Raw genomic sequence first — 8,874 nt, 5'->3', positions numbered from 1 at the left:
ACCTTCTTTAATCAAAAATTTAATCATAGAACTATGCTTAATTTTAAACATTTTAGAACAAGCTAGCATATTACTTCATTCATTATACAGTCAAAAAAGAACACACTGAAATGAAACTTTCAACCTTATTTAGTATTACCAATACACATATGCAAGAGAAATTTACTGCAGAATAATGTTTAAGAAATGAGGTTGAAAGCTTTTGGATCTACTCATGCAAATGCTTCTTTTTAACACTATTTTAATTAGAAATGAAAGTCAATAAAATTATTTATAGTAGAAGAAACCTTGTAACAACATTGTAATTTTTATTTATGTGTTTACAATTTTGTATATAAATGATTCATATTGATAATATTTCTAGAAATCATCTAATTGATTTTTTAATTTACCTTAATAAATAGAATGTCTCTTTCATTTCAGTCACTAGTGGAGAATTTTCATCAACTTCGTCTTCTACAGTTTTTCTAGTTTAGTTTGAGAGAGTTGTTTAGTTGCATTATTCAGTGTTCCAATTCAGCAATTATTCACTCAAGTTTCAGATCGCTTGCAATCCATGTTAGGTGGAGATACTGCATGTTTATCAACTTCTATTTCATCACTTATTTAAAGACTGCCATGCTTAAAATAGCTCTTTGTTATGTTTTGAGACATGATTCCAGAACAACTTGGTTGATGTAAAACAAGCATCAAAATTTGATGGGTTTCTTCCATAAATCCATTAACTCTTACATCCATATTTTCCATGTTAAGAGAAATTCTAATCTTTTCATGAAGTATTTTTCTTCTTTCATATTTCCAATCTTCTTTTACTAAATGGTCGACAAGACCTTAGCTGAGAATAATACAACTTCAATATGTTTCAAAGGCAGGCAGTTAAAGGAGACATTCAATGTCTCATTTTCATTGTATTAAGCCCACCAGCGGCCGAGTGGTAAAGTCGCTGAACACTGGTAGTTCGGTCCGAGGTTCGAATCCCGCGAACGAGCTGGCTGCATGGGCGTTTTCGTGGTTTTTCCCACGTGTAACGTGTATACGATTCAGTTTCCCTTAGAAAGTCCTCCACGAAGGCATCCCTCCCCTTAGGCAGATAGCCCTCGAGGCTTTGCCATAATAACACACACATTGTATTAATTTATTCAGTTTCCAAACAAATTCATTAAAAATCCTCATGTCATTTTTTAATTTAGTTATGCAACTTCACCTTGATTAGAGGTAAAATGATTTTATAATAGCCTCATCACAGTAAGTAACTTGGCAATTACAATAAACTACGTATTTTTTATATGCAAACAAAGTTTTGAAATTGAAATTACCACATCAACTATAACCTCTTACGTGGTAACTATTACATGAAGATTTTTATAGCTTTAAATCCATCTTCAAATTTATATGAAAAGAAGAAGAGTAAGAAAGATTAGTTTATTATGGAAGTTTTCTAAAATTTACAAGCACTTTTTGAATTGGGAAATTTTGTAACACTGCTTTAACCCTTTTGGTCCTAATCGCACATACGTCCCAGAGATTAAAATCCACTTTTAAATGGGTTTTTACGTTTGCAGTGTTTTTAAGGAATTAGGGAACAAATATATGATTAAAGATACCTGGCAACACTTTTAGATTGCCGATAGTGCACTTATGTTTTCCGAGCATACCGTTTATTCAAGTTTTGATTTGTCTATTTTTTTTTAATTTTGCAGTAAGTACAGTTATATTTAAGGTGTACTTAGTATGAAATAGTTCTTATTAAGAAGTAATTTAACATTTTTAATGTCAGATTTCAGAAATTTTGAATAAATTCTTTTTGTAGGATATATTCTCCCAATCTTATTTAACAGTGGGTTAATATGTTCGACCAGTGATCAAATTACTGCATGATGATATATTACATTTGTGTTTATAAAACATATATGAAAATTTCTTTTGTATATGAACTAGTGCATGTGACAGAGTTTTATTCACATTATATATTAGTAAATTTTAGTTTAGTTTTTCTGAGAAATGGTACAGAAACAATTGGTACAAATAGTCCCAGTTGACAATACGATTGAGACATATTGTCCCAGGAGATTTCCAGGAAACAGAAAAAGATAAAAACTTTAAAGTCATATCACACTTCTTTTAGTATGTCAACATTAAATTAAACTACTTTTCATAGTTAAATTTTAATCATGCAAAAGTCGGGTCGGAAAGGTTAAAACTGTGAAAAGCTTATTATTGACAAATGCATTGAAATGAAATTGAATAATGGAATGATAGTGCACTGCAAAACATTCCAAAACTGAGTTTTACATTGCACCAAAAATTCTAATGAAGCAAAAATGAAATTAGAATGCTACAAAATTTTCATATAGATCACTTTTAGGAGTGATCAGTATTTAAGGGGGAAAAAGTAAACATCGGTATTGATATTGTATATTGTAAGATAACTGTGACCATGAAACATTTAAAAAGCAAGCTAATATTTTACATACTTAACAAATTAAGAAATCTATTACAACTTATATCTTTAATTCTTATTATTTTTATTAAAAATTATTATTAATCATTTTGGAAGTCATTATTTCTTACTTATTTTTCATTACTTTAAAGCTTAGTAAAACATCACTGCTTAAGCTGTATGTTTAAATCATTTCAGAAAACTTATTTTAGAACAAATGAACAGATGTATCAGAGCAAATATTCTATATTTTATCAATTTAACTATAACATTTCTTTTGATAAGATATTTAATTATGGCTTCAGAAAAAAAAAAATCATTGTTATGTACATAAATTACTATTTCTATTTTATTTTTAATCATATAAATTATTTTTAGCCAAAACAGAATTTAACATTCTAAAAACAGGCTATTTGTCTCAAAATGGTATTTTGTATTGGTTCACTCTAAATGGCATATCACTTTTCAAATTGTTGCTACCAAATATTATCACCCTGTATTATTTTTAAAGAAATTAAATGATGAAGAATCTGCAAGTATGTATGTATGTTCTTTACATTGTGAAAAAAAAAGGTGGTACCTACAGACTTCAAATTTTGAATAACACAGGTTCTCCACCCGAACATGTGCACCTGGAAGTTTATATTTTGAATTGTATTATTTATTTCCCATTTTGAAAAACTTTAATGGAATTTTGATTGATAAACTTAATGATCTGAAAACAGGCAGTGGCAACACTGTTAAAAAAACATTTTTATCTCCAGCATGAAAAACTGTTCCAATTTGGCAAAATGCAAGATATTTATTTTTAAATTCTAAACAATGAACTTGGCTCTATGAAAGCAAAGTGTTGCTGCTGGTGGAAATAAAATACCTTTATATTCTATGTGGTTCAGTAAAGCCTAAGATACTTTAAAATTTAATCTGGAATGTTATTGAGTGATTTAAAGCAATAAACACAGTTTTTAAGAATATTCTTTTAACTTTTCTAATATGATTGATTTAAATAAACATGTATTAAAAACATGAGATGTCTAATTAGAAATTCAATACTTTTATGAAATTACACTAGCTGGACTCATTAAAATAATTATTATATACTCTTTCTTTCTTATGATAACTGCACGTGTATAGATTTGTTTTTTAATAATAATACAGAAATATAAGAATATGTATGACAACCTCTAACATAAATGGGAAATTCTAAAAATAATGCTGTTTTTAAATATTTTGTGATTTTTCAGTTGAACTGAATTTTATGTAGCACAAGTGCAAGAAAAATTATTTTAAATAAAATTAACACATAATTCAGAAAAAGAACAAAAAAATTGTTAGCCATCTTACTAAGAAAACTGAATACTGATATAATAAACTGAGCAATGGCAAAAAAATATAAAATTGTACACCAACACTTAACGCTGCATAAGGAATGATAAATGTATGGTTCATGGTTTTGTGATTTTGCTGTTCAGCTGTTGAATCTGAAACCTTTCAGATTTTACTTTTTTTTAAGTTTATTGATTATTCAGATGAAATCATTTACATTTATTACTATGCTCTCAATTCCTAATAGAAGTGCTAGGCAGTGCTAGGCTTTTTGCCAACCCAGTGTAACTGCGCTAATTGCACCGATTCCATATATCAATTACTTGACATTATCTTTTTCTCTTTTATGATATATTCTACACCAACATGGTGGTTAAAACAAAATCGGATATAAATAATAGATCTGTTAAGTCATTAGGACTATTTAACTGTAAGATTACGTCATTTTTTCTCTTCTTCGCGCCTTGCATGGCGCAGATGTTCATTACAGCAACTCTGTAAACGCTTACTCAGTTTTTTTTTATTGCTGTTCTTGTTAGTAGTAAGTCATCACTTGAAAGATGGCACGCATTTGATTAAAGTTGTTGAATAAAATATTTAGTACAGTCCACTTCTAGTTAATTTGAAATTGTATAACAACGCACACATCGCATGAACAAGATCTTACCTGCTTCTTGATCTTCTGAGCTTCTAAAGAGAGTAATTGAAAATTACTTAGCTTTTAATTCTTTATTGATACATTTATAACGAAGAACAATTTACTTGACAAGACACATCTTACATATCTAGCTACATTCAACTACATTCTAAAGATAAACGTAAACAAATCAGTTTTAAATTCAAGAACTCACTACAACCCCCTATCGGCTGAGTTTGCAACAGTAGTATCGATTGATATCTACAAATAAAATTCTTTTTATCTGTGACATGTGCAATTATATAGAGGGCTGCTTTTCTTTAAAACAATCAAATAATAAGAGAAGGATTTTGTGCATAGTGGGTGGACTAACATAAATTCATTTTTGACGATGAAACATCATGTAGTTTCACTTATTTATCCATTATTATTACTTACACATACCACACAATATAAAAATTCATTACCATTTCTATATAAAAAAAAAACAAATATATAGCATATAAAAGAACATTAAAACGCAGAAGGAAGCAAATTAAGCGTAACAGCGGCCAATTAAATAAGACTACTGAACATTAGTTGAAGCCTGATGAACAGGCTAGCTGCATGGGGTTTCCTACAAAATGTCTCATACTTACATTATATTATATAAGGAGGGGGAACTGTATGTAATGTAAACATGAGAAATTTCTTTTCACAGTCTCCACCATTTCCCCTGTTAGGTAGATAGCCCTCATATGCTCTATAACATTCAATTTAAACAAAACAGAACACTAATTCATGTTGAGCTTTTATAAACAAACCATTTCAACCATGCACTTATATTAACTATTGAAATTTCTTCTGCAGAATTTCTGAAGGCAATCTTAAGATAAATAATATACTTTACCAAGTTATAATCTTGGAAGAGAAATATTTTGTTCATATTTATTAGTACCATTACCATAAACGATATAATGAAATACGCGTAACGTGAAAACGCCGAAGACGAAATGTCGGTTAACACAAAATAATACAAGAGTCCCAACAAACTACTATGTATTTTCATGCATTGTTTTTATCTTAACATGAAACGAAAATCGCTTAACATGAAAAGATTTCCCTTCTGAGAATGAAACCATGAAAACGCCCATTCAGCCAGCCCGTTCGCGGGACTCGAACCTCGGACCGAACTACCAGTGTTAAACGACTTTACCGCTCAGCCGCTGGTGGGCTATATATGTATGTAAATAAAATGTACTCTAATAAACTTAATTTTGTTGAATATATATAATGTTTGCAATATCCTTCAACACGAAAAAATATTTCAGTCCCCTCAGTTTCGTGTTTCATGAACAATTTTCACTGTATAAATGAAATGAGAAGTATGTTTATTTGAATTACTTTTAAAATGTAATTAAAATTAAAATAAAGTTAAACTCTTTGTTTTATGGTAATTCTCATATGAAAAGCTTCAAAATGTTTTATATTGCAAATGTGTGTTACATTCAGCGTTATATTTCATTTCATAAATGTGAAAATTATTTACTAATAATGAATTACACTAGAATCTTACATAGTGACTAACTTATGAAACAGGCCAGAATTCTTTTAAAAATATTAAGTGATGATGAGCATTATCAATGATTAAACACTACCCAACATTGAAAATGCAACACCAAGAAGGAGCGGCCAGAAAATGATGAAACTCGACAAACAGTGAAAGACTGCAATGAACAATAAGTGAGCTTTATTTTGAAATGATATGCATAATATACAGCAAGAACAGTGTCGACTCAGTAAGTTGTGGGACCACCTTGGACGGCGATACAAGAAGTAACACGTCTAGGTACAAAGTCATAGAGAGTACAGATGGTGTCCTGAGAAATGGCTCTACATTCCCTGTCAACCATTTGCCAAAGTTTGTCTTCTGAACGCAACAATGGTAGGGTCTGCAAATGATTTCCATGGCAGAAATGACAGCACAAAAATTGAACATTTTGCAGGTTCTTTCCCTTATATCTTCTTCAATGTGTGCTGGAGAGCTGAGCATTTCACATCATTCACATGTGCCTACCCTGAAATTTGCATAATATTTGGGCCACTCCTTCATTGTGTTGCATTTTCAATATCAGGTAGTATATTTCTTATAGCAACTCCTCCACAAAAGACAAAAATCACCTGATACCATAAGTAATTCATAATATGATTTCTACGAGTAAATAATAAGAGTTATACTTGCATTTTTCACTATTATTTTGTAACATCTTTCTTCAAAAGCTTTTATGTTCATATTACTTCTAGTTTACATATAGTTATATAATAAAGATGGTATAGCATCAAAATGAAAATTCTACGGTATTACAATTTACTGGGGCATAATAGTTACATGCAGAAAAGTAGAGGCCATAAAGTTTTCTTTGCTTGTTCATTTTCACATTTATGAAATGAAATACAATGCTGATGTAACACACACTTGCAATATAAAAATCCTTAAAAAACAGAAATAATATAAAATGCTTACGAAGGTAATCTTAAGAGAAATAATATACTTTAAGTTATTATTCCTCTTAAGATTGTCTTTAGAAATTCTGCAGAAGAAATTTTAATAATTGATGTAAGTGCATCGTTATCGGTATTTAGGTATGAGAATTATGATAAACCAATAACTTCATTTTAATTTTATTTACTTCTTTTGTTGCACCCACCCCTTAATTACAATGCAGAAAAAATGTAAATTTCTTATTTCATTTTTGTTTTTGGCATGTTTTTTTCTCCTCTTTTTTGCAGTTTCCCACTGTACTTCTGTTATTTTTTTTTTGTGCATATGTTTATTCTGAAATGAACATGAGAAGAATTTTAATGTACTATTTTTAAATTTATTTTGCATTATTCTTTCATTATATATATAGAGAGAGAGAGGGAGAGATTATTTGCAATTCTTTCTCTTATACAGAATATACTTGTATTTTTCAGTAATGCATAAAAGTTTAATTAAAGTGTTTAGACATTACTTTCTTATTTACATTAGATCTCAAATTCCTTACATTTTACAAAATGAAAATTATAATCAAATTCTGACTTAAATTAGTTTCTGAAAAATATAATTATTCATGGAGCATCCTAATGGAGAAAAAAATAACTGATTCAAATGAAATTATTTTATAATGAAAATAATATGACCAAATTAATTCTTTTGCCTTTAGTTTTTTAGTTCTAGTAATTATACCACTAACAGTGATATTTATTGTTTTAGATAAATAAATTCACAGTAGAAAGAACACCAAAAATAAAATTGGTAACTGATCAAACAAACTGAGAATTCATTCTTTAGCAAGTGTTCCTGTGCTGAAGATGAATAATAAGATGTAGCATTTTTTTAGACTTTTTATAGATTAAAAATCTTGAACTAATCATGGAATTAATTTAAAAAATCCAATTACTGCAAATCAACTGAACAAAATTATAGGTCTTACTAGTTTGTTGGCCTCACTTCAGCAATTTATATTAAATTCAGGACTCGCTGAGTGAACTATTACACTATAAAAACAGGAGAAATACTGAGAGATAACATTAATGAACAGATTTTAAAAAACTATACTTGTAAAATAAATAATATATATATATAATATATTATGAATAAACTTAATATCAAAAGATTTACTCAGGAATGTAAGAGAAATTGTTAAAATAGGAATTATAATAATAAAGGAATCTACTAAAGGAGTACACTGTTTTAAGATATTTCATGAGGTAATTTTTGACAAAATATGCAATTACAGACAGTTCAAAAAGTAGTACAAAGTGCTTAGATGAATCATTAGTATAATACATAGTCTGATTATCAAAAACATTCCTGAAAACAGCAGCAATTTGATGAAAAATAAAACAGCATATTATATACATATGATGAAAATGTTGCACTTTTCTACCACAATATCTTCCAATTACTAAGAGAAACTAAATATACAGCCCCTTACTTTGTATTTAAGCAATATTCAGTTTAAATAACAGTTTAATTATATTAAGGTTCACTGCTCGAGATCTGAAACTTGAGTTTGACTTCATCATCATTTCCCAAAACACGAAGCTGGAATTATGTGAACGGTGAGCAATGGAGCATTATATGCTTGGTACAAATGATAAGTAATAGACAGGCCTTTCTATACCATATGCACATGGTCCTATAAAAAGCAAAAACATACGACTTGGTTGTAATGCAGCTGGTTAAGAATTATTAAAGATATCACCCTAGAAGATATGCTGTTAGGAGAGATTAACTGCTGAAGGTATGGGCTAGACACCCATATAAAGCTTGTCTACATTTTGTACTTTCCCTCTTTGTGGATGTGTTATTGTTTGTTGTTATGTTATGTGTCCCTGCCGTGCACTTTAAGCAATGCTCTCAGTGATGAGCTGGCTAAATGTCTCATGGGTTCAGCCATACTCAATGAATGCTTAAGAGATAAGTGTGTTGTTATTTGAGAGGAGT

Source organism: Stegodyphus dumicola, chromosome 4, assembly GCF_044657685.1.
Source record: "Stegodyphus dumicola isolate Sdum_Otavi_A_Nest chromosome 4, ASM4465768v1".
In the NCBI taxonomy this organism is placed as follows: domain Eukaryota; kingdom Metazoa; phylum Arthropoda; class Arachnida; order Araneae; family Eresidae; genus Stegodyphus; species Stegodyphus dumicola.
Note: the sequence above shows the minus strand (reverse complement) of the source record.